The sequence below is a fragment of the Sorghum bicolor genome, chromosome 5 (genome assembly GCF_000003195.3).
Source record: "Sorghum bicolor cultivar BTx623 chromosome 5, Sorghum_bicolor_NCBIv3, whole genome shotgun sequence".
In the NCBI taxonomy this organism is placed as follows: Eukaryota; Viridiplantae; Streptophyta; class Magnoliopsida; order Poales; family Poaceae; genus Sorghum; species Sorghum bicolor.
The window spans coordinates 43,410,189-43,437,169 of NC_012874.2; positions in this window are offsets into that span (position 1 = coordinate 43,410,189).

Consider the following 26,981-nt stretch of genomic DNA (forward strand, 5'->3'; position numbering starts at 1 on the left):
TAGTCTCTCTAGAACACATACCCGTGGTATGTGAGTTCCCTGATGTGTTTCCTGAGGATTTACCAGGACTTCCCCTAGATAGGGAGGTAGAGTTTGCGATCGAGTTGATACCAGGTACAGCACCAATATCTAGAAGGCCGTATCGGATGCCCCCAAATGAACTCGCTGAGTTGAAGAATCAACTAAAAGAGTTGCTGGATAAAGGGTTCATCCGGCCAAGTTCGTCGGAATGGGGTTGTCCAGCGTTGTTTGTGAAAAAGAAGGATCAGTCGTTGCGCATGTGCGTGGACTATCGTCCACCCATTGCAGTGACAATCAAAAATAAGTATCCCTTGCCAAGGATTGATATCCTGTTTGATCAGTTATCCAAGGCAAGAGTGTTTTCTAAGATAGATTTGAGATCTGGGTATCACCAAATCAAGATTCGTCCGCAAGATATCACGAAGACTGCTTTTTCCACCAGATATGGGTTGTATGAGTATCTAGTCATGTCCTTTGGGTTGACAAATGCTCCTGCATACTTTATGTATCTAATGAATTCAGTCTTTATGCCGAAATTGGATAAGTTTGTTGTGGTGTTTATCGATGATATCCTGGTGTATTCAGAAAATGAGCAAGATCACGCCGAACATCTGAGAATCGTGCTGACACGATTACGAGAGCATCAGTTATATGCCAAGTTCAGCAAGTGTGAGTTCTGGTTGAAGAAAGTTCCGTTCCTAGGGCACATTTTGTCTGAAGAAGGGATTGCCGTAGATCCATCAAAAGTGCAGGAAGTCATGGACTGGAAGGCACCAACTTCTGTCTCGAAAGTTAGAAGTTTTCTTGGTCTGGCCGGGTATTATCGTCGTTTCATACCTGACTTCTCCAAGATTGCTAAGCCAATGACAAGTTTGCTACAAAAGGATCATAAGTTCGTCTGGACGGAAGGGTGTGAGTTAGCCTTCCGCACCTTGCGAAAGTTGCTAACCACTGCTCCCGTTCTGGCACAACCTGATATAGAGAAGCCTTTTGATGTGTTTTGTGACGCATCGAAGAGTGGCCTGGGGTGTGTGTTGATGCAAGATGGCAGGGTGATAGCTTATGCTTCCCGACAGTTGAGAAAGCATGAAGTCAACTATCCAACGCACGACCTTGAGTTAGCAGCAGTGGTACATGCTTTGAAGATCTGGAGACATTATCTGCTAGGAAATAAGTGTCACATTTACACCGATCACAAGAGTTTGAAGTACATCTTCACTCAGTCCGAGCTGAATATGAGGCAACGACGGTGGTTAGAGCTAATCAAGGATTATGACCTGGAAGTTCACTATCATCCAGGCAAAGCTAATGTGGTCGCAGATGCTTTGAGTCGCAAACCGCACTATCAAATGGTTCAACCGTTGTTTGAAGATGGGTTCAATCTTATGCATCCTGAGGTCTTATGTCATATACAACTCAGTTGTTCACTCGAGAGTCAAGTCATTGAAGGTCAGAAAACAGACAAGGGTATTTTCCACATCAAAGAGAAGATCAAAGATGACCCAAAGACTCAGTTTCGGGTTGATGAGAAGGGGGTACTGTGGTTTCAACAGCGGTTAGTGGTCCCGAAAGATCGGGAGTTGAAGAATCGCATCATGGATGAAGCCCATCTCTCTAAGCTTTCTATTCATCCTGGCAGCAGCAAAATGTATCAAGATCTAAGGCCCCACTTTTGGTGGACCAAGATGAAGAAAGAAATAGCCGCTTATGTGGCCCGTTGTGACACGTGTTGCAGAGTTAAGGCCATCCATATGAAACCTGCAGGTCTGTTACAACCGTTATCAGTTCCGGAGTCGAAATGGGAAGAGGTCAGTATGGACTTTATCACAGGTTTACCAACCACAAGGAAGGGGAATGACTCGATTTGGGTAATCATAGATCGATTGACCAAATCGGCCCATTTCATCCCTGTGAAGACTCGTTACCGACCTCCTGAGTTTGCCGATATATATATGGCTGAGATTGTCAAGTTGCATGGTGTTCCCAAAAGCATCATATCGGATAGAGGACCGCAGTTCACTGCTCACTTCTGGGAGCGCATGCATAAAAGTTTGGCGACCAGTTTGATAAGAAGCAAGGCGTATCATCCCCAGACTTCAGGCCAAACTGAGAGGCTAAATCAAGTGTTGGAAGATATGCTGAGGGCCGGTGTGCTATCATCCAGGGGATCGTGGGAATCATGGTTACCTTTGGCTGAGTTCTCATACAATAATAGTTATCAAGAGAGCATCAAGATGGCCCCGTTCGAAGCTTTGTATGGGCGGAGATGTCGAACTCCGTTAAACTGGGTGGAACCTAGTGAAAGGAGATACTATGGTATCGACTTTGTGAATGATGCCGAGAAAAAGGTGCAGATTATACAGCAACATATGCAAGCAGCGCAATCACGACAGAAGAGTTATGCTGATAAGAGAAGAAGGCCACTTGAATTCAACATAGGTGACTATGTGTACCTCAAGGTTACGCCAATGAAGAAAGTTCAACGTTTCCGAGTTCGAAGCAAGCTTGCACCCAGATATGTGGGACCGTACCAAGTGCTAGAGAGGAAAGGCCCAGTGGCCTATAAGATTCAGTTACCTGAAGAGATGAGCTCGATCTTTCCGGTCTTCCATGTGTCGCAACTACGGAAATGTTTGAAAGTGCCTGAGCAAAGAATTGAACCTCGAGGGATCAAAATAAAAGCAGACTTAGAGTATAAAGAGCAGCCAGTGGGAATTGTGGATACCAAGGAGCGAGTAACCCGAAACAAAGTTGTCAGAACGTACAAAGTGGTGTGGAGTCATCATGACGATAAGGATGCCACTTGGGAAACAGAGGATTACTTAAAAGCAGTTTATCCAAAATTTCATAAGAGGGGGAAGGGCTGTAACACCCTAGGTGTTAAGCATGCACTTAGTCTCATCAAAGTCATGCATAAGCATTTCCATCAAGCATAAGCATCATGAGCATGACACTCTTTTCAAATTATGATTTTATGTGCTTCATTTCCTGTGCTTTAATTATGTTAAAAATGTGATGCTTGTTTCTAAAATTGTGAAATATTCAAATTAGGTTGCTTTATGTGTAAGAAGAATTAAGAACATTTTTGTGCAATTTTTGGAGCTATGGAATTTGAGAAATGGAATTTATACAAACTTTTCCAAAATGAATTTATTTAAAACCTAGAGCTGAGTTTTAACTTGTAATTCAAATTTTGTTTGGAATTTGGTCTTGCTTGTCAAAGCAAAGTTGTAGAGTTTTTAATTTGGAACAACTTTGTTTTTTGGAGCAAGAGGTGAAAATGATTTTAAATTGGTCCAAATGAATTTAGAAAGAATTTGGAGAAAAGAAATTCAAAAAAAAAGAGAAAGGGGCAGGCGCTGCTGGGCCAACCCCGCTTCCCTTTTGGCCCAGCAAGCGACCCGGCCTGCCTCCCCTCTCCCTCTCCCTCCCGCGCGCGGACGCGCCTCGCTCCACCCGGCGCCGGCCACGTGGCGGCCGTACGCCGGCGTTGGACGCGCCGCGGCCGGCCTCCAATCCCCCCTGGTCGGGACGCCGGCGCAAGCTCCCAGACCATTTCGCCCGTTCTGTCCCCCGCGCCCTCCTTCTCCTTCCTCCTCCGCTCGCACCGCGCAGCAGCAGCCGCTCCTCCACGCGCCATTGCCGGAGAGAGCTCCGCCGCTCGTCGCCGGCCACACCAGAGCCTCAAGCTCGACGCCGAGAGCACCAGGGCACTCGCCGTCGCTAGGGTAAGCTCGTGCGAACGTTCTACCGAGGTGAGAGTCCGTCGAGCGCCGTGAATCGCTCGCCGGAGTTACCCCGAGCTCGCTGGAGTACTCCGCCGCGACGGATCTAGCGTTTCCCTGCGTCTTTTCGCTCGTTCTCTGTTGCGCTAGGTCGGTAGGAAGGTGAGGAAGCTCGGAGAGGCGTTTGCGCACGCTCTACCGCGCCGGAGCAGCCTGGCCACGGCGAGCAGCGCCGCCGTGCCGCCATGCATGCTCGCCGGAGGTGTTCCGGCCGCCCTCTGGTCGATCCAAGGGTACCGTTGGGTGCGTCTTGCTGCGGGGAGCGCGTTGGTGCTCACCCCGTGGCCGGAGACCTCACCGCCGGCGAGATCCGCTCGTCGGAGGTGAGCTCCCTCTCGGTCTCGCTGACTGGTGGGGTCGGGGACCCACTGTCAGTCGCAGGGGTACCCCGGTGGGTGTAGATCTGGGTGTGCGTAGCGTTTTTCGTCGGTTTTCTTGAAAAAGTATTTTCCAGAAATTGATTTAAAGTTTGTAAAATCTATATCTTGAGTTCTACAGCTCCAAATTGAATGAAATAAATTTTGGTGTGCTCTATATTTCCAGATCTACAGTTTTATGTAATTTCATGTCATGTGGAGCAACTTTTCTATGTGAATATATTTTATCCATGATTTTGTTAAACTTGGAAAATGCATAGTAAATGAAATATGGCTCAGAAAAATGTGAAACTTGATTTGTTGGCTTTGCATGTGTGTTTGCTCACTAGGAAAAAGTGGGTACGTATTATTTAGTGTATAAATGAATTTATGGTAATTTAAATGCTTGCATGGCAGTACTTTATGATTTTTAGTAATTAAATGGGTCATGCAATAAATCTGGAAAAAAATTTGTGGGTGTTTCTTATGATATTATGCAAATTGTAAAAATATGAAATCTGTGGTTTAACACTTGTATCCCAGTAGAGTGATTTTACTTGCCTTATCAATTAATCTTGTGATTTTTGTGGCTCAAAATAAGTATCCAAAAATCATGAAAAATTTACAGTAGACTTTATGCTTAGCTGGTAGTCTCCTGTAATTTTTGTGGAATTTATTGATGAACAGAATTGCATTTGATTTTTAATGGGCTTAGAAATGAATAAAGAAAACTATGAATGGTTGTATATATAGGTTGAATGGAGTAAGTTGGGTTTGGTGTATCTTTGAAGCATCATGGAGATTGCTGGTTGCATTTGAAAAATAATTATAGAAGAGAATGTAATAGATGTTTGATTCAATTGTTTATTCTTGGATGATGTTGACTACCTTGTAATAAGCATGACCCAGTGCATCACCTATGCATCATAACATGACTCCTTTGACACTCTCTCTTACAAGCATCCACTCGGGCATCTCACACTCCACTCATGAGCATATATGCATCATACAGGCTCGCAGGAGAACGAGGTGGGACCCGAGGAGCCAGAGGAGATTCAGGAGCAGGAACCTCCGGAAGCACCGGAACCCGGAAAGGAATTGCAAGAGTGTCCGGATCACCGACCCAGCACGTTTGAGAAAGGCAAGCCCCGGAGCATTCTAAGTCTCCCTATTCTCGCTAACTTATATAAAGTGCTATACTTGTTCTACTGTATTGCATATTAAGTGATAGGAGTTGCCTGATACCGTTGCTGCATGAGTACTCCTTGTTATTCCTACTCATTCAACTACCTTGTCCTATGTAGATAGGCACGGAGTCTATGCTTAGCTTGCTTAGTTCGGTAGAAGTCGGGTGATTCCCTGTCACCTGCGAGATATAGGTGGATACCTGCTTGATTAAGCATTGGTTGCTCGGGGAAAAGAATAACCAAGTGTGGAATGAATTTGGAGACCGGGCAGAGACTTATGGTGGGTTGACCATAGTGCCCCTGCCTGTGTCGATTAAGGACCGATCGTTGACGGCCCTCTTGTCATGTTGAACGCATGCCCCACATTTAGCTGGAAGGATAAGTCGTTCCGACCGCGAAGCCTGAGCACTATCCGGGCCGGGAATCGGCCCGATGTACGCGCTGTATTGGTGATGGTTGAGGAGAACGACGAGGGCGCGGCGCGCAACCTTGGTATACCTTGGATACCTCGGTCGCCGGAACGGTCCTCGGGTACGGGCGGTGCCTGTCGAACCCGCGAATTGGTCCTGGATAGTGCAACACGGTGACCTGTAGCTCACTTGATCAGTGAGTGTGGTTTGTGTGGGGAATAAACTCGCCAGCTGGTTAGAAATCGATTCGAATCGCCATCGCTCCTGGATAGTGAGCACTTGACATGAGCCCTGTCCTCGTAGTAAGGACTATGGAACACTTGGGTTATAATGATGAAAAGTTTTAAGAAATGCTATGATGAGGTACTATCATAGTCTCATACTTGCTTGTAATAGTGCAGGTGCAAACCTAGACGATAGGTAATGATACTTTCAATTTGAGCCAATTAAAAGAAGAAAGACTTATGTAGGTTATGTTAGCGAAATGCTGCGGTTTTGCAAAATGGTCGTTAGCTACCCCACTATATAGCCTTCATGATCCTTGATGAGTCTTTATTTTAAGTTTATGACGGGTAAGTCTAGCTGAGTACCTTCTCGTACTCAGGGTTCTATTCCCATGTTGTTTTGCAGATGGTTAAATGTACTATGGTTATTGCATCCTCTGTCTGTACCCAGCTATGGGTGATGACTAGACCAAGGGCGATGGTCACTCCGTCTCTTCTTTTGCTTTTGTGGGAACGACCGAACTATGGCACTGTATCAGACTTATCGTGTGTGTTGTAATTTCAAACTATGAAGCTTCCGCTACTTGAAGAACTTGGTTTGTAATAACTTTAAGCACTCCGATGTATTTTATGAATGTTGTAATCTGGATGTACTTGTGGATGGCGACCGCTAAACTTATTACGATCTTGGCTGATATGTGATGTGTGGTTTGAAATCCTTCGAGATTTCACGGACTACCGGGATTATATGGGCTTAAGCGTGATAGTTTGACTATGCAAATGGTCACTATTAGGCTTAATCTCTTATAATTTGGTCGGTTCTGTTACAGTCTCGACCCTACCTCGGACATCCCTAGCGAGTCTTCGAGGCGGGCCTCGATCTTCGACCACTCACTGGGGATCCCTGACTCTGGTGCTCGAGATCGGCTGTCGAACCCTTTCGGTGGGCCAGCCCTCGACCTCTCGAGGCTTTCACGGGTACATCCCTTGGCTTACAAGGGAAGGAAAGAGCCGTGGGCGGTTCGCCTTTTTGCCCGTTGGGCGCGCCTTTTTAGGTGGGAAGCGTTACGACACTGTGTTGGCATGGAATTTGGAGCGCCCCATCTGTGAGGAGGGAAAGGACCGTTAGACGGCGCATTTATGGGGGGAGTTACCTCATTTCTCGGATCTGCCCGTTGGTGGACTGCTGCCTATAAATGTGCCTTAGCGTCGCCGCCGTTCTCCCTTCTACCTCCCGTCTTCGTTCTCGCCTTAGCCCTCTCGTTGCCTTAGTTCTCTTGCCATCTCACGCACGCGCGCACTCCCTCGAGCGGTAGCGGATCCGCCATCCTTCCAGCCAAGATGCCTGTGAGACTCGTCGCCGCCGACGACTGGCGCCTGTCGTCGATGACGGAGCGTCGGTTGCTAGAGCTCGAGAGAGAGGGACTCCTGCGCCGCCGCACCTCGCTATCGTCGCCAGAGTGGATCGCGCCGCCGGCAGACCACAGGGAGCCCCAGCCGCCCGAGGGCTACGTGGTGTCGTTCGCCAAATTCCACCGCCACGGCCTGGGTGCTCCTCCAAGCCGCTTCATGCGGGCGCTCTGCCTCCACTATGGGGTGGCGCTCCAGCACTTCTCCCCGAACGCCATCACCGTCGCGGCGGTTTTCGCCGCGGTGTGCGAGGGCTACCTAGGGATGATGCCCCACTGGGAGCTGTGGCTCCACCTCTACAGGGGCGAGCTTTTCAACACCCCCACCGGAACCACTGGCGTGAGGAAGCCCGTGCGGGTGGGATGCCTCAATCTCATGCAGAAGACAGGGAAAACGGATAGGCCGCGTGAGTACATCCCAGTGGGGTTGTTGACTAACCACGCCGGCTGGGACTCCCAGTGGTTTTACCTGCGGAACGACGACAACCTCCTGCCTGCTTACTCCAGTCGTCTGATCACGGAGCGTCCAGCGGACTGGACATACGGCGTCGTCCAAGCTCATCAATCGCGGCTCGACCCCCTCCTCGACGCCCTGAAGAAGCTTTGCCTGGAGGGCTTGACTGCAGCTCTCGTCCTCCCGGCCGTCCATCACCGGAGAGTTCTCCCCTTGATGTCTCGACCATTGAGGATGGACGAGATGGGCCCTGGTGTTTCTTCTCGGGACCTTGAAGCGTGCCGGATGTCTAACGAGGCTCCGGCGAACGACAAAGTCGCGGCCCGGGTCAGGGCCGCAATTGCCGGTGACTTTAAGCCGGAGCATGTTAACAGCTTCCCCATGAGGCCTGACGCGGGCTCGATCGATCTGGTATGCTCTCTTCTCGTGCACAGCTCCGATTCTGGATTTCTTTCTACCCCCTGTTCTAAGTCTGCCTTTGTTCTGGCAGGGGTCGATTGATGTCCGGTCCTCGAGGCCTCCACTAAAGGAGGACGAGGTTGATCGTGACGCGCGACGCCGGTCCGCCGAGAAGCAAAAGTTCGCCAAGGATTCAGCAAAGAAAGGGGAGAAAAAGAAGAACATCGACCGCCAAGCATTGGATGCGCGTCGAGCTAAATCTAGGCAGAGGGGGGAGCTTGAGGAAGAATCCCCCAGCGACGACGATGGTGGAGACGGCGACGATGACAGCGACGACTCCGAGGGGATGGCGTCTCGCCTTGACCGGATCCTCGAGGGTCCGCCTCGAGGCGACGTCGACGCTCCACGGATGGAAACACCGATGGAGGGACCAGGCGGATCTCTCCGCCCCCGTGCTGACACCCCTCCCGTGCCCACGACTGGTCAGGTCGCCCCACGCCCTCCCTCGGTGCCTAAGATGGGTAGCCATGCTAGGTCCCAGGCGACGGGGCCACTGACTCGCGATCGCGCCGCGGCCTCCGAGAAAGGAGAGACTGGCCGCAGGAGCGCCAGTCTCGGTGCCCGCCAGGCGGAAGTTGCTGGGCCAAGGCCAGCGCCTGTCCTCGAGGGGCCTGGGACCTTGACGCGGGGTGGTTCGAGGCCCACCGATCGGGGCACCGGCAGGCGACCTGTTCTCCCCGTGGGGTAAGCTCTTCGATGTTGTGACTTTTGTTCTCCTGTTCCTCTGCGTTTCCTTGTATACTGGTCTTTTTATGCTCGTTCCTTTTTTTCTCAGATTAAAGCGGACGCTTGAGCAGGCCCAGCCTTCAATGGCGAAGAGGCTCAAAGCGGGAGCAGCCTCCAAGGAGCGAGGTTTGTAGCTTACTTCCGGGACTTGTGATGTTCTTATGTTGGTCATCATAGTGACCGGCCTTTATTCTTCGTTTTACAGGCTCCTCCGACTCTCAACCTCCGGCCGACGCTGAGAGTGCCCCGCCTCGCCCCGAGTCTGCCCCGTCGCCGCCGACACGGGCCGAGGTGCCCCAGACCCAGGGGCAAGAGGGAGCCCCCGAGCCTCCCCGATCGGGGGTCGAGGGGGACTCCATTACCATCAGCGACACGTCTGGCGGCAATGAGACGTCGAGGGATGTCCGCCCTATGGATGAGGAGGCGTCGACCTCACTTGTCGCGGAATGGACGCCCTGGCCTGTGGGTCTTCGCGCCCTCGAGGAGCAGAGGAAGAAGGAGGAGGAGGAGGAGGAGCAAGAGGCAAGGCGTCAACTGCAGGAGCAGGAGACGCAACGGCAGCTGCAGGAGCAGGGCCACCAACAAGAGTCACAGGAGCTCGAAGGACAGCAGCAGCAGCAACAGGGGGGCCAAGAAGAAGGACCACTCGAGCCCCCACCTCAAACTCCGCCCCAACCAGTACCACCGGTGCCGCAAGAGCTCGGAGAGCAGGAAGAGGATTTGCCAGTTTTCGGCCCTCCAACCCCAGCGTGGCTCCTTCCAGGGGTGCCCGCTGCGATCCCGGCAGAGTCAGGGCGGGCGGACGGTGTGGTGGCGCTTGCCTGCCTGATGCGCACCCCCATCGACCCCGAGTCCGAGATCAGGGGGACGATCTACAGCATGGACGGAATCGCCCCAGGGTTCCTCCGGGAGCGTCGAGCGTGGGAGGACCGTATTCCCCCTGAGGAGGACGAGATCGGGACGTCGGGGAGTAAAGACGGCACCTGGAAGACAGTGGACGATGACGGGCGGTTCCCATGCCTCGTCGACTTGTTCTTGCACCATGGGGGCTCCCTCGAGACCGTCGAGAACATTATCTGCGGTGTCAAGGCGCGGGCTGACCGGGAGATGGAGAACTGGTGCCCCGATCGGATTCGTATCCGGGCTTCCACCGACCCGTCCGAGCCTAACATCTTCCTCGACGATCGGAAGGAGGCTGAGAAGTGGGAACACGTCGAGGAGCTCCGCCTTTGGATGAAGCATGTGGTGGGGCTCCTGTCGGACATCATCAATAATGGGCTCGGGCCGGCTTACTTTGTAAGTGTTTTTCAATCTTTAATCCTCATGGAGCCTTTTGGTTTTGTATTCTAACTATTCGACCACCGGCTCGCAGGATATGAAAGAGACCTCCCACATCAAGTCGAGCTTCATTCACACCACAAGAGGTGGCTGGGAGCAGCTCCCCGTCCTCAAGGACCAACTCCTCGAGTCGCAAGAAAAACTCCTTAAGGCTTATAAAGACCTTATAGCGCTCGAGGAGGAGAAGAAGGCGAGGGAGGTTGCCTTGGCCGAGGCTCGAGAGGCCTCAAGAAAGGTGGTGGAGGAGACGACGCTGCTGCGGGAGCAGGCTCTGACGGTCGAGGAGGCCGCGTCCAAAGCCCGGGAGGAGGCCCTGTCCTATAAGAACATTATCGCTGACTTGGACAAGGAGAAGGGCCTTCTTAAGACCGACCTAGACTCCCTCCGAGACTCCTTTTAAAGGATGAAGGTGGAGCACGTGAATGGCAAGATCGCCAGGAGCGCCGCGGAGGAAGCCAAGAAGAAGGCCCTCGAAGACCTCGAGGCGGAGCGGGCTCGATCCTGCAGGCTCTCTGACGACGTCGAACGTCTAAAGGGAGAGCTGTTGGAGAAGAGTGGGGCCATTGCTCAGGCTGGCAAGGCGATCGAGGATCTCCGCGTTGCCTACACTGAGCTGGCACGCTCCAACAAAGAGATTGAGAGGGCCAACACCAGATTAGTCGGCGAGAACACGGCTCTGGAGGAGAGTGTCCGCGGTACGTTTCTATTGCCGGGTTTCCTTTTCGAGGCGCGCTTGGTTTATTCTAAAGTTTTTGCATTCACGTTCACAGGGCTTAGGGATGAACTCTTGGCCGCCCAAGTCGAGGCCCACAGTGCTAAGGCCCAGCTCAAGGCGGAGGTTGCTTTGAACCATCGAGTGCGGACGGCGATAAGCGATCTCTCGACCTCTTCGGAGATCGAGCCCATGGACGAGTCGAAGGAGGACGCTCGAGGCGACGCATTGGTCGACCAGCTGTGCTACATAGGCGCGACGCTGAGAGATCGGGTGCGGGATGCCCTCCACATCGGGGTGAAGCGGGCGATGGCGGTTGTCTGCTCAGGCTTCTCCTACGACATGGAGGTGGTGTCCCATGGCTTCGTCACCGACATCTCTAAGACCGACACGGAGAACGAAGAGAGGCTCCACGCCTTGATCGATGACGCGGAGGTTCCTGGAGAGAGGCCGGCCAAGCTATTTGAGCCTGAGGTGCTTCCTCCTGAGACTAGCTCGGGCGTAGGTGAGGGTGGTGAGGACCGCGATGCAGACTAAGGCCTGCGAGCCTTCTTTGGGTGCTGGTGGCCCCTTGTATAGTACTCTATTAACTTGTCTTTAAGTAATATGATGTCTTTTGGTGATTGTTAAATGTTTATCTGTCTTTCCGCTTGAGGCTCTTTTATTTCCCTTTGCGCCTACGTTTGTATTCCTTGTTCGGTCTTTTGTTAAAAACAGCCTCGATTACCTCAAGAGTGAGAAAGTGAGTAGAGTTTCCATAGCCCGGGGGCGTAGGAGTTCTCAGGCTCGTTGTTCCTCGGCCCTTAAGGGGCTCGAGGCGCCTCAGCTACTCGAACGTGCAAGGTCTACTAAGTAGGGAAGAGAGAATTTCTTGGCTTTTTTGACACTTGGAGGGGGGGTCGCCCCCTGGTAGCCCCTGAGGGGGTACCGACTATGATGGGTCATAGCCGGTACTCCCTTCTGACGTCGAGATTTTGACTTGTCAAGCCTTTGTACAAAAGGAAGTTGCTCGAGGGAAAGACTTCATTTATTCGTGCATTCATTTACAAGGCCTTGGTACAGAATGTGCGCTGGAACATAAAGTTTCAAAATTCTAAGGGTAGAATCAACGTAGCTGTTCGATGTTCCATGCGTTGGTGAAGATCGCCCCCTTTTCGTTTGCTAACTTGTATGTCCCTGGCTTCAAGACCTCGGCCACCACGTACGGGCCCTCCTAAGGTGGAGTCAACTTGTGGCGTCCTTGATTGCTTTGCCGCCATCGCAGGACAAGGTCGCCCACGTTTAAGTCCCTCTTGCGCACGTGTTTGTCGTGGTAGCGTCGAAGTTTCTGCTAGTATCTGGCAGAGTTGAGGAGGGCCATGTCTCGAGCCTCCTCAAGCTGGTCAACCGCATTCTCTTGAGTCTCCTTGTTTGATTGCTCGTTGTACGCTTTGAGTCGAGGGGAACCATACTCAAGGTCTGTGGGGAGGACAGCCTCAGAGCCGTAGACCATGAAGAATGGGGTGTATTTTGTGGCCCTGCTTGGCATTGTCCTTAGGCTCCATAGGACCGGGGAAAGCTCCTCGACCCACTTCTTGCCGAATTTCTTCAAGCGATTGTAGATCCTTGGCTTGAGCCCCTGCAAAATCATGCCGTTGGCACGCTCGACCTGGCCGTTAGTTCGAGGGTGGGCCACTGCAGACCAGTTCACACGGATGTGATGCTGATCGCAGAAGTCCAAAAACTTCTTGCCAGTGAACTGAGTGCCGTTGTCAGTGATGATGACGTTGGGAATCCCAAATCGGTATATGATGTCGGTGAAGAAAAGGACGGCCTGTTCGGAGCGGATGTTGGTGATGGGCCGAGCCTCGATCCATTTGGAGAACTTGTCGATAGCTACCAGCAAGTGGGTGTACCCTCCTTTTGCCTTTTGTAGAGGCCCTACTAAGTCGAGCCCCCATACTGTGAACAGCCATGTGACGGGGATCATCTGAAGAGCGTGGGCACGCAGATGCGTCTGTTTGGCGTAGAACTGGCACCCATGGCATGAGCGTACGAGCTCGATGGCATCTGCTACGGCCGTTGGCCAGTAGAAGCCTTGTCAGAAGGCATTCCCTACGAGAGTCCGTGGTGCAGCATGGTGGCCACAAGCCCCCGAGTGCAGATCCTCGAGGAGTTTCCGGCCTTCTTCCACGGTGATGCAACGCTGCAAGACCCCCGTCGGGCTTCGTCGATATAGCTCATTGTCCTCGCCATAGATCACGTATGACTTGGCCCGTCGAGCGATACGGCGGGCCTCGGATCGATCTTCTGGTAGCTTACAACAGATTAGGCAGTCGAGGAACGGTGTGCGCCAGTCGAACGGTCGACCGGGCCGTTGTTCCACCTCCATTACCTCAGCTGCATCGACGGTGTCGGTTTGCTGGGCAGAGGCGGCATCGACGCCAGCCCCCGAGCCCAAGTCGACGGATGGCTCGTGAAGATCTATTGAGAGTGCGTCAGGTGGTACCGTGCCTCGGGTTGACGCGATCTTGGCGAGTTCGTCGGCTGCCTCGTTGTAGCGTCGGGCGACGTGGACGAGCTCGAGGCCATGGAATTTGTCCTCGAGTCGACGGACTTCCTTGCAGTACGCCTCCATTTTTGGGTCGTGGTAGCTTGAGGTCTTCATCACTTGGTCAAAGACGAGTTGGGAGTCGCCTCGGACATCGAGGCGTCGGACTCCTAGCTCGATAGCGATCTTGAGACCGTTGACGAGGGCCTCGTACTCTGCGACATTGTTGGATGCAGCAAAGTGAATCCTAAGGACGTACCTCATATGAACGCCCAAGGGCGAGATGAACAGCAGACCGGCCCCGGCTCCCGTCTTCATGAGTGACCCATCGAAATACATCGTCCACAGCTCCGACTGGACCTGAGTCGGGGGGAGCTGGGAGTCTGTCCATTCCACGACGAAATCCACCAGGGCTTGCGATTTGATAGACTTGCGAGGCGCATAAGTGAGAGTCTCACTCATGAGCTCGACTGACCATTTGGCTATTCTTCCCGTGGCCTCCTTACTTTGGATTATCTCGCCTAGGGGGAAGGACGAGACCACCGTGATAGGGTGGCCGAGGAAGTAGTGCTGCAGCTTGCATCGGGCGAGGATTACGGCATAGATCAGCTTTTGGATTTGGGGGTAACGCACCTTGGTCTCCGAGAGCACCTCGCTGACGAAATAGACTGGCCTCTGGACTGGCAGCGCATGCCCCTCCTCCTGCCTTTCGACCACCACCGCTGCACTGACAACCTGGGTCGTTGAGGCAACGTAAAGGAGTAGTGGTTCCGCGGGTTGAGGCGGGACCAGGACCGGTGCTGAAGTCAGTGTTTTCTTCAAGTTTTCGAGGGCTTCCTCAGCCTCGGGAGTCCAAGAGAAACGCTCGACTTTCTTCAGGAGCCGATATAATGGTAACGCCTTTTCTCCTAACCTCGAGATGAAACGGCTCAGCGCCGCTAGGCATCCCGTGACTCTCTGCACACCCTTGATGTCTCGGATCGGCGCCATTCTTGTGATGGCCGAGACATTCTCAGGGTTGGCCTCGATGCCACGCTGGGAAACAATGTAACCTAGGAGCATGCCTCGAGGCACGCCGAAAATGCATTTCTCGGGATTGAGCTTGATCTGGTTGGCGCGTAAGCAGCTGAAAGCGATCTCGAGATCCTAGATCAGGTCTCCTCGCCGCTTTGATTTGACGACGATGTCATCAACATAGGCCTCGACCGTCGACCCTATGTGTTTGCCAAACACGTGGAGCATGCATCGTTGATACGTGGCTCCCGCGTTTCGGAGCCCGAATGACATGGTTACATAGCAATACATCCCAAAAGGTGTGATGAAAGAGGTCGCGAGCTGGTCGGACTCTTTCATTTTTATTTGATGGTAACCAGAATATGCATCAAGGAAAGAAAGGGTTTCACATCCCGCAGTAGAATCAACAATTTGATCAATACGTGGTAATGGAAAGGGAACTTTCGGACATGCTTTATTTAAACTCGTATAATCGACACACATCCTCATTTTCTCATTCTTTTTCTTAACTAGTATAGGGTTTGCTAACCAGTCGGGATGATGAACCTCCTTGATGAATCCGGCCGTCAAAAGCTTGTGGATCTCCTCGCCAATGATCTTGCGCTTCTCCTCGTCGAATCGGCACAACCGTTGCTTCACTGGCTTGGAACCGGCTCGAATTTCCAAGGAGTGCTCGGCGACTTCCCTCGGTATGCTTGGCATGTCTGAGGGACTCCATGCAAACATGTCGGCATTCGCACGGAGAAAGTCGACGAGCACAGCTTCCTATTTGGGGTCGAGGTCGGCACTGATCGTCAGCACCTTGCCGTCGGATTTGTTGGGGTCGAGCGGGTTCTTCTTGGTTCCCTCTGCTGGCTCGGAACTGCCCGCGTGGCGCTTGGGTTCTGGAGCCTCAGCGGCCAGGGCCTCGAGCTTCGTGACGAGCTTGGTGGAGTTCTCGACCGCCTCCCCATACTCGACGCACTCGACGTCACACTCGTAAGCGTGCTCGAAGGAGGAGCTGACGGTGATGACTCCTTTGGGACCGGGCATCTTCAGCTTCAAGTAAGTGTAGTTTGGTATAGCCATGAAATTGGCGTAGCCCGGGCGCCCGATGATGGCGTGGTACGTACCCCGTAACCCGACCACCTCAAAGGTGAGGGTCTCCTTCCTGAAGTTGGCCGCCGTGCCAAAGCAGACCGGTAAGTCGATTCGACCCACTGGCAGCGCCTTTTTCCTTGGCACGACGCCATGGAAACCACCGGCGCTTGGATGGAGCCGTCCCCTGTCGATGCCGAGGAGGTCGAGGGTCTCGAGGTAGATGATGTTGAGGCTGCTGCCTCCATCCATTAGCACCTTCGAGAGCCGGGTGTTGATGATGATGGGGTCGATGACGAGCGGGTAGACACCTGGGGCAACCACCTTATCGGGGTGGTCCTCTTGAACGAAGGTGATGGGCGTGCTCGACCAGCTGAGGTACTGGGGCACCGCCATTCTCGCCGCGAAGACCTCACGATGTTCCCTCTTACGCTGCCTTGCAGTTAACTGCGTTGAGGGCCCACCATAGATCATTTAGCAGTCGTGGACGGCAGGGAAACCATCATCATCCTTGTTGCCTTCCTTGTCGCCGCCCTTCTCCTTCTTTGGGTCGTCGCGCACGTCCTTTTTCAATCCCAGACCGTCGAAATGCTTTTTCAGCATACGACAGTCCTTGAGCTTGTGATTGGCTCCTCCCTTATGGTAAGGGCATGGATCCTCTAGCATCTTATCAAAGATGCCTCCATCTGGAGGACCTCGAGGCCTCTTGCGTTCCATGGCAGCAACAAGATTGTCCTCGAAATCTTCTCGCTGAAGCTGCCGCGCTTTCTGCTTCTTCTTGTTCTTCTTGGGCCCTCGACTGGGGGTCCCATCTTCATCAGTAGGCTGCTTGCCTTTCCTTCCTTCACAGCTAAAGAAGGCACCGACCGCTTCCTCCCCTGCTGCGTAATTTGCCACTACGTCCATCAGCTTGTCGACGGTCTGAGGGCGATTCCGGCCCAGCTCCCGCACCAAGTCTCGACTGGTGGTACTAGAGACAAAGGCCAGGATGACGTCATGGTCGTGGATATGTGGTAGCTCGGTGCGCTGTTTTGAGAAGCGTCGAGCGTACTCTCCATAAGTTTCTCCTGACTTCTGCTTGCACTTGCTAAGGTCCCACGAGTTCCCAGGACGTATGTAGGTACCTTTGAAATTACCCTCGAAAACCCTAACCAAATCGACCTAGTCGTGAATTTGATTGGCTGGAAGTTCCTCGAGCCACCGACGGGCGGTTTCGGAGAGGAAGAGCGGTAGCTGCCTGATGATGGCTCGATCATCTCCTCGAGCGCCTCCTAGCTGACAGGCCAGCCTAAAATCAGCCAGCCACAACACTGGTTTGGTTTCACCGTTGTATTTTGCGATGCTAGTCGGGGGTCGGAATGGACTGGGCAGGGGCGTGCTGCGGATCGCCCTACTGAACACTCATGGGCCTGGTGGCTCGGGGGCCATTCGATCCTCGTCGCTGTCGTACCTCCCACCGCGATGTGCGCTGTAGCCATGCTCTTCCGCGTCTCCGTGCCGACGGCGTCGATTCTCTTCAATGTCGCGTCGTGCGTCGTGCCGACGCTGGTCGTCGACGGGGAGCACAAGCGTGGTCTTTTTTGCTCGAGGAGGTAGCTGCTGGTGGACCGACACCTCCTTTTCGTTTTGGGCCGGCTCGTCATGCTTTTCAGTGGCAGCACCTCGACGTCGGGAAGCCGAGCTTTCGGCTTGCTGAACTGCCGCCACCTGAAGAAGCGTCTGTACCTCGTCTCAAATGCATCGAGCCTGAGAGTTTGATGGTTCTGGCATGTTGCGCAGCAGCATTGTCGCTGCCACTACATTTTGGCCTGCTCGAGGGAAGCGGCTGACGGGCTGTTCTGGCTCTACGTCTCCGACAATTTGCCGGTGTACCTCTCGAGCTCGCCTACGGACACTTCCGCCTGGTGGGTAAGGCAAGTCTTGCTCGAGGATTTGCTCGAGTAGGACGAGACGCTCACGATCCTCGTCAAGCTTGGTCTTGAGCTCTCGCAGTTGCGCAAGCTGCGCGGCCCTGTCTTCCTGTGGAAGTGGGTCGACCTGTCTGTCGTTTCCAGGCGTCCTGGGGTCTTCTCTTGCTGCAGGGGCTCGACCGCCAGCAGCCGCATCCTACGTCTCGTCGGTAGTTTCTACCGCCCCGTCGACATGATAGCATTCCCTAGTAGGGTCGTAGCTATCGGTCTCGGAGTCGGAGTCTGGCTTGGCGGCATAGTAACATCCGCATCCTTCCTCCAGCAGCCGCTACCTGAGCGAGGTGATCGTGTATCGTCCAGGGCCTAGGCGGCGGAGGCCTCGTACCCGGGAGAGGTCCGGCAGCTCGGACGTCGGCGGTCGTGCTTCAGAGTCACGTGGGAGGACTGTTGGTCTTTCCACGTACGTTTGGGCGTTTGGGCATATCGCCCTAGCGAGCGACGTCGCAGCGTTGTCCAATCCGAATGGCAATGCCCTTCTTGGGGTGAACAACCCATGTGGAAGCAACTGAGCGGTGGGGGAGAGCGCTCGGGGCGCGTCACCTCTTGTCGTCGTATGGTGTTGGGCCGGCATGCCCACGGTTCTGGTACGCGGCGCGGCCGGCTCCTGTGCCACCTCCTGCCTAGCACAAACTGCCGGTCGTGACGAGGTAGAGGGGTGACGATGGTGTTGCCCACGCCTCTTCTTAGGCGGGGAGGCGTGATGTCGAGGGCGTCTTGGAGCCCTCGTTCGCATTGGCGCAACGCGAGCTCCTCCCGGTCCTTTGATCGAGAGCAAGATCATGTCGTAGCCGGAGCCTGTTGACATGAACTCAAGGCTCCCAAACCAAATCACCGTGGAGCGCGGAATCAGTGAAGCGGGAGTGGCCATCTGGAAAGGAGTGGGAAATCGATGAAAAACACACAGGACCCCTACCTGGCATGCCAACTGTCGGTGTTTTCCCCACAGGGGGTCACACCAACGAGTGAATTTGTATGCGTGCTCCCTTTCCCAGATGGTGATGCAAAAAGACACACAAAGATTTATCCTGGTTCGGGCAAGAGAAGGCCCTACGTCCAGTGGGGGGGAGAGTTTGTATTATTTTGCACCTAAGTGCTTGTACAGGGGTGAATACAAGCGTGGTATGGAGTGAGATGGAGTATGGGAGTTCTACTGCGTATGGATGTAGTGTTGCGTGATGTCTATCAATTCCTGGGTCCTTCCTTTTATAGCTCCAAGGAGAGACCTAGGGTACATGTATAGGTGTCAGAGTAGGGGTCGATAGGAGCATGGCGCGCTGACCTACTCGAGGCCTCCGTACCAGCGTGGTCTCGAGCCGTCCCGTCTTGGTAGCTTGATGATGATTACGCGTGCCCCTGTATCCTGCTCTGCGCGCCGTCTTGGGCTGGTTCACCGGTCGCACGCCTGTACGGTATGGCGGCAGATCCGGCGGAGTGGCTGCGGTGTTGTCAGTCGACGCCCAGCTCTTCCCCAGGAAGGAATCATGTCTGGTCGAGGGTCAGACGCCGTGCAGTGCCTTGTTGTCTAAAGCGTTGACCTTGGGTGTCTCGAGGGGGTCCTGATCAGACGCTCCATCCCTGCTTTCTGCGTCCTGGTACGCTCTAGGTTGTTTGGTGGGGAAAGCTGCAAAAAGGATGATGGGACGGGTGCTTGTTCCCTATCACGCTTCCCGTGATCAGCGTGTTAGGTGGGAAAGCGACAGGCGCATTAAATGCCCTGGTTCTCGTGCGCGCGTCAGGCGGCGGACAGTGTCCTTGCGCTCGACGCCTCCCGATTCGCTCGAGCCTATTTCCGTGTTCGACGGTAGTTAGCGCTCGACCCCTGAGTGGTTCGCTTGACGTCTTCTCTGTCTTGAGAATGCGACCGTTGATGACCGCATGGCTTATCAGAACGTCGAGTTGAGGGCCTCGATCTGTGCGTGGGTAACCTCGTTATGTGTATCAGTTAGGGTACCCCTTACTGATACCCTCGACAGTGGCTTAGCTGCCACTGGAGCCTTGGACTGAGATGCCCCTGCTTCGGCCTCAAAAGCCCTCTTGTGAGTCTTGGTCGCAGTGTACACAGTGTTATAGTTCTCTTGGGTAAGAGCATCACTAACAAACTCATTGAAAGTTGCACACTTAGTGCGGCCCATAGTCTTCAGCAACTTGAGGCCCAAACCCCGCTTGAAACTAGCAATCTTTTTCACCTCAGTGTTCACAAACTCAGGAGCATACCTAGATAAATGATTGAAAGCGTGCAAATACTCCTTCATAGTTTTGTTGCCCTGAGTCAATTGCATAAAATAGGTATGCTTCATCTCCATGACACCAGGAGGAATGAAATGCCCCTTAAAAGCTCCACGGAAAAGATTCCAGTCAAGCACAGTGTCGGCTGGAAGAGCTTCCCAGTATTGATTCCACCAGATGCCTGCTGGACCTTGCAGTTGATGAGCTGCATACTCCGCCTTCAAACCCTCGGTCAGCCGAAGCAAGCGGAACTTTTGTTCCACCATGTTCAGCCATTCCTCAGCTTGAAGGGGTTCTTCAGCCTCTCTAAAAGGTGGGGGCTTAGTATACATGAAATCCTTGAAACTGATATACTGATTAGGAGCTGGCCCCTCATGTGCATTACGACCACCCTGATTCGCCATCCGATTGATGGTCTCAGTGAGCATCCTCTGATTTTCCACCATCATTTGCATCAGCTCAGCTGGATTTGGTGGTGGAGGAGGAGGGGGTGGATTCATGTTTGCACGCTGTTCCGCACCTCGGGTGCCACGAGACATCTGTAAAGATACAGTCAGTGAGCATTGATGATGACAAGACATCCTGTAGAAGAACTTATATTCATGCCTGAAAGTATTCGAGAGAATAGTTTTACAGAAAAAGGCACAATAATTCAATTCCACAAAACAACATCATCAATCCAACACATGACAAAGATATCCGCAATATGCACCACAACGGAAAACATCGTCATAACATAACGAACATGTTAAGATTACACATTGGGTCCATAAAGTTATTACACCATCACAGTACATGCCATGAGTCAAGGTCAAAGTTTCGGATTACAACATGGGTACAAAAGCATCACCGCTAACTGCCAGACTACAGAAGATCCTCACATAACACTACCCACTACTCCCTACACTCCAGGCTCATCGTCCGAGTCAGCGTCGAAGATCGCCTCTCCATCCTCGTCGCTAACTGGCTCAAGCTCCTCATCCTCCACATTCTCGTGCAAGGGTGGTGCAGCCGCTGCTGGTCCATCGACCTCCATACCATCATCATCGGCCACAATCACCTGAGGTCCCACCTCTGGATACACGGGCACAGGGCGAGGAATAGGGTGTAGCAAGTTATTGAGACGGTGAATCTCCACAAGACCAGCCTCAATCTGATCCTGCAGATAGTTCTCCCGCTCAAGAGACTGAATCCGGTGCATCTCCCATGCCCGGTGCCTGTTCTCCGACACGCGGAGTGCAGTGTCCCTCTCACGAGTGATCTGCACCCAGCGCTCCTGCACTGTCTCCCTCTATCGAGCCAACTGACTCATCTGATCCTGCTTATGATCTCTCTCTCTAATGGCCTTCACCCACTGCTGCCTACGGTACTCCGCAATGTCTTCCCAGTCATTGTGGTCCTTCTGAGCTTGCTCCAAGAGTCTAGCTTGCTTGCGAAACTTGCGAGCTGACTGATCCGCTTGAGCATAGCCATCATAGCACTCATAGCAGGACTAGAACTCTCAGCTCGCTCTCCCCTGCCTCGAACCAACGCACAACCACCAGCCCGTTTCCACTCCGCTGCTGCTGGGTCAGCACGGGGAATGGAGGCCGCTGGTCCTCCTGTCAGCTCATCGCCACACCTCTGACAGATATCGAGTAGGATAGTCTGGGATGCAACCTGAGCTGCTTCCCAGGGAGTCTGCCCATCTGAGCTACAGGTCCACCCTGTCCATGCAGGCCTATCCCCATGTGGAGGGACAACTCCCTCCATAGCAAACCACTTCAACTCCCACCAAGAATACTGAGGTGGCTCAGTATACCCTACCGACTGTAGCACTCTCCAGAGCAAGGTAGGAGTGCCAAACTCGCTCAAGAAAGTGTCACTGGGATGGGGTGAAGCGGGCGCGTCCATCTGTGGAAAGGAATAGGAATACCATGGGTAAAAGAGGATTAGTTTAAGCAACATTTATTTAATTAAAAGGGACGACATTGTAAGGGAAGGAGTAGACAGAATGTATGTATGAGTGCGACATGATGCATGCACGAACCGTACGTCCTCACAAACTTAGAAAATTAATATTCTAACGGATATATGGTGGCATACATTTGTCTCTCGATACGATAACTAGCGATTTACACGTACGCTGTTAGAGTACCTGCAGAAAACTTCATTTCAACCCAACAGTTCCCAAAATATCACTCAAGAAAGCAGTAAACTAAGTGCATATTGCTTGGACATGCCCAACATGCACAAACAATGACACCACAACTACATTAGAAATTAAATGCTCCCCAATTAAGTTTCTTTCGTGATTCTATGGTTTTAACATGTAACCACTCTAGAAAACCACCGCGAACACTCCTCTAGACCGCCGTTTGGACGATCATGCTCTCACAGCTCACACTTACCAGAGCGTAGGTGCGATGTTGGATAATTTAAATCTAGCGACATACGTGGCCAATTCACATATAAAAGCTACCTCTACCATTAGACCACAGGGTAGCATAGTGCGGTCATCACACATCCATACCTGAGTACTGCCGGAGATGCATAAATAAAGCCCCCCAAGTCAGTACTTAAATAGCCACCTATAGTCCTTATATGGGCAAGGAGGATTCGACCACTGGCATAACTTAAGTATTGATTTACACCATTTTATTTGAAAACTCTTTTGTTTTTAAATAAACAAACGCTGCATTTATAATGCTGAACTTGCTCCGATGCCAGCTGTCACAGAACCGACCAAATTATAAGAGTTCAAGTGTAGAAACGATCGGCAAGCAATCAAGTTTCCAAACTTGAGCCCATATAATCCCGGTAGTCAACTGAAATCATGAAGGATCTCAAACCAACTTGCGACAAACCAAGATCATAATAATTTAGCACAACACAGTGAATATTACATAGCCATTTATTGCCGTCGAAGCGGCACCACATCAGAGTTATTAAGTTATTACAACACATGTTCGAAGTAGCGGAAGCAAAATAATTACACACACTTTTCCCAGTTCATTTCACAAGTTCTAGTTCAGCCAGGGTCTCATGCCGTCCATCCAAAAGCAGCAGATGCGAAGAAGTTAGAGAACCATGCCCAACGGTTAGTCCTCATCCCCAGCGGGATGGAGACAGGTCTTGCAGAAACCGTCATAAAAGATGTCATCTGCAACAGGTGGGAATAAACCCTGAGTACGAGAATGTACTCAGCTAGACTTACCCATCTAGTAAAACATAAAAGACACCAAGGATCATGCACGGCTAAAATCAAGTAGAGCTGGTTGACTCAACATTTGCCAAAAGCTTACATTATAACTAAATTATTGTGAGAGCATCATATTTATTCATCATCAGCCTACCACTAGATTAGCACCTGTACTAAAGCACTTCACTTGATTATTACAAACAAATAATAACCATATCAAGTTCATCATGTACTTTTCCTTGCTATCATCATTATCATGAACCAAAGTTCTTTAGTGAATGCTACGTTTGCCGCTGCTCTATCAAGTTCTCACTAATCGGGAGAGACGGCGATTCGAATCGAATTCCTATCCAGCTGGAGGGGTATTCCCATCACTCACCCAAGCTTCCCCTGCCGGAGAGCCAACGGGTCACCTTTGATACGACTCTGAAATCGCAGTTCCGATAAGCGCCGCACTCCCAGGGCTACCACTCTGCCAGGGAGGTCAGGAATTTTAACTCACCTGCCTTTGGACTTACGCCAATGGTCCCCCGCACACCACACTTCCTCCGATAGTGCACACTTTATACTTATCGACCTTCTGGCCTGAGTCATATTACTCGGCTTCGCGGTCGGAACGAGTTATCCGGCTAACTAAGTGTTAGGCATGCGTTCAACATGACAAGAGGACGTACAACGGTCGGTCCTTAGCTGCCACAGACGGAGTTAATACAGCCTTGCAAAACTCCACCCGACTTAAGTCAATTTAATCAGGTTCCATCCACGATAGCACATATAGACCATCGTGATCCGACACAACCCTATATCGCGCAGGTGACAGGAGATCACCCGACTTCTACCGATTAGAGCATGGCTAAGCTGCTACTCGATCCTAATTCTATAACCAGGGTGTGGTAAGTTATCTGGACAAGGATAGAGTAAAATGCAGCAAAGGTTTCATCACAACTCCTATACTTAATGCATCAATAGATATAACATATTAAGTAAACTTTTGAAAGTAAAGGGAGACTTAGAATTCTCCGGGGCTTGCCTTTCACGAACGAGGCTGGCTTGTAGTTCGGGCACTCAACTTCTTCTTCGGGCTCCTCGAGTCTGACTGGCTGGACCTCCACCTCCTGGCTGCCCTCCTGGCCTTCGGGGTTCGCTTGGAGCTCGAAGGAAGCGGTCGCGTCCGATGCACCTATTGCATGCTCAACGAATAAGAAGAAGTGCATAATGAAGGATGAATGCTTGATACATAGATAAACTCACTGGGCACTCATTTACGGACTAGACTTTTAAGTCAACTCACAAAGGAAAACCACATGAATTAACAAACTAGACAGGTCAACCTATAAACAGCAAGCAACACAAAACAGAACCGCTCAGTAAACAGACCATAACTATTGCTACAAAGATCCAATACACTTAAGTGAGGACATTCTAGAAAGCTCATGAAATTGTCTACAAATCATCTTTAAACATCACAGCAAGATTTGTAACACCCTAGGTGTTAAGCATGCACTTAGTCTCTAACCCTAACACCCTAGGGTTTAGGGTTTAGGGTTTTAGGGTTTAGGGTAGAAAGCTCATCCAATACCCTAGGGTTTAGGGTTTAGGGTTTAGGGGACAGGCGCTGCTGGGCCAACCCCGCCTCCCTTTCGGCCCAGCCAGCGGCCTGGCCTGCCTCCCCCTCCCCTCTCTCTCCCGCGTGTGGCACCCGCCTCGCCCCATCCTGCGACGGCCACGTGGCGGCCGTACGCCGGCGTTGGGCGCGCCGCGGCCGACCACCTCCACCCCCCCTGGTCGGGACGCCGACCCACGCCCCCAGACCACTCCCTCCATTCTATCACCAGCGCCTTCTCCCTCCTTCCTCCGTTCGCGCAGCAGCAGCAGCCGCTCCGCCCGCGCCATTGCCGGAGAAAGCTCCGCCGCTCGCCGCCGGCCGCACCAGAGCTCCAAACTCGACGCCAAGAACACCAGCGCACTCGCCGTCGCCGCGGTAAGCCCCTGCGTACGCTCTACCGAGGTGAGAAGCAGCCGTGTGCTGTGAATCGCTCGCCGGAGTTGCTTCGACCTCGCCGGAGAGCTCCGCCGCGATGGATCTTGATGTATCCTGTCTCTTTTCGCTCGGTCTTGGGTGTGCTAGGTCGGTAGTGAGGTGAGGAAGCTCGGAGGGACGTTTGCGCGCGCTCTACCGCACCGGAGCGGCCTGGCCACGGCGAGCAGCGCCGCCGTGCCGCCATGCACGCTCGTCGGAGGTGTTCCGGTCATCCTCCGGCCAATCCAAGGGCACCGCTGGGTGTGCCTCGCTGCGGGGAGCACGCTGGTGCTCACCCCGCGGCCGGAGATCGGCCGGTGTGCTGCATGGCTGACCCGTGGGGTCACGGCCCTGGATCCCACCTATCAGTGCCTCTGCGGGTGTGGATCTGGGTGAGTTTAGTATTTCTCGGCGGTTTTCTCAAACAAACATTTTCCAGAAATCGGTTTAAATCTTGTAAAATCTATATCTTGAGTTGTATGGTTCCAAAATTGGTGAAACAAATTTTGGTGTGCTCTCTGTTCTCAGATCTACAGTTTGATGTAATTGCATGTCATGTTTGAATACTTTTTCTGCGCAGAAATAATTAATCCATGTTTTTGCTGGAATTGTAAAATGCATAGTAATTAAAATATGACTCAGAAAAATGTGAAACTTGGTTTGATGGCTCTGCATGTATGTTTAGTCACTGGGAAAATATTGCTACACATTATTTGGTGTATGAATGAATTTGTGGTGATTTAAATGCTTGCATGGCAGTGGTTTATGATTTTTAATAAATAATTGGTTCATGCAAATGATCTGGAAATTTTTGTAGATGTTTCTTATGATACTAAGCAAATTATAAAAATATGAAATCTGCTGTTTGACACTCATACCACAGTAGAGTAATTTTATTTGCCTTTAGGAATTAATCTTGTGATTTTTGTAGCTCAAAATAAGTGTCCAAAAATTATGAAAAATTTATGGTGGACCTTGTGTTTGACTGGTAGTCTCCTATGATTTTTGTGGAATTTATTGATAAACAGAAATGCATGCTAATTTTAATGGGTCTAAAAATGACTAAAGAAACTATAAATTGTTATTTATGGGTTAATTAGAATTAAAAGGGGGTTTGGTGTATCTTTGAAGCATCTTGTGAGTTTGCTGGTTACACTTAAGGATAATTTGTAGAAAAGAGGGAAGGGGATGCTTAGTGTGTTTGCATGCTCTTGGATGATGTTGACTACCTTGTAAATGACAATCTAAACCATCTATGCACCATGTCATAGTCATCTGGTTTCCTCTCGCATGAGCATTGCACCCCGGGCATCTCGCACTCCACTCATGAGCACGCATGCATCATACAGGCTCGCAGGAGAACGAGGTGGGACCCGAGGAGCAGGAGGAAGTGCAGGAGCAGGAACCGCTGGGAGTGTCGGAACCCGGAGAGGAGCTACAGGGGTGCCCGGATCATAAGCCGAGCACGTTCGAGGAAGGCAAGCCCCAGAGCATTCTAAGCCTCCCTATTCTCGCTAACTTAAATAATATATTTTGCTTGTTTTACTATGTTGCATTTAAGTGGTAGTCATTGCTTGATACCGTTGCTGCATATATACTCCTTGTTACCACTGCTCGTTCATCTACCTTGTCCTATGTAGATAGGCACGGAGTCTATGCTTAGTTTGCTTAGTCCGGTAGAAGTCGGGTGATTTCCTGTCACCTGCGAGATATAGGTGGATACCTGCTTGTTTAAGCAGTGATTGCTTTGGTGGAGAATAACCAAGAGTGGAATGGAATTTGAGACCGGGCAGGGTCTTATGGTGGGTTGACCGTAGTGCCCCTGCCTGTGTCGATTAAGGACCGATCGTTGACGGCCCTCTTGTCATGTTGAACGCATGCC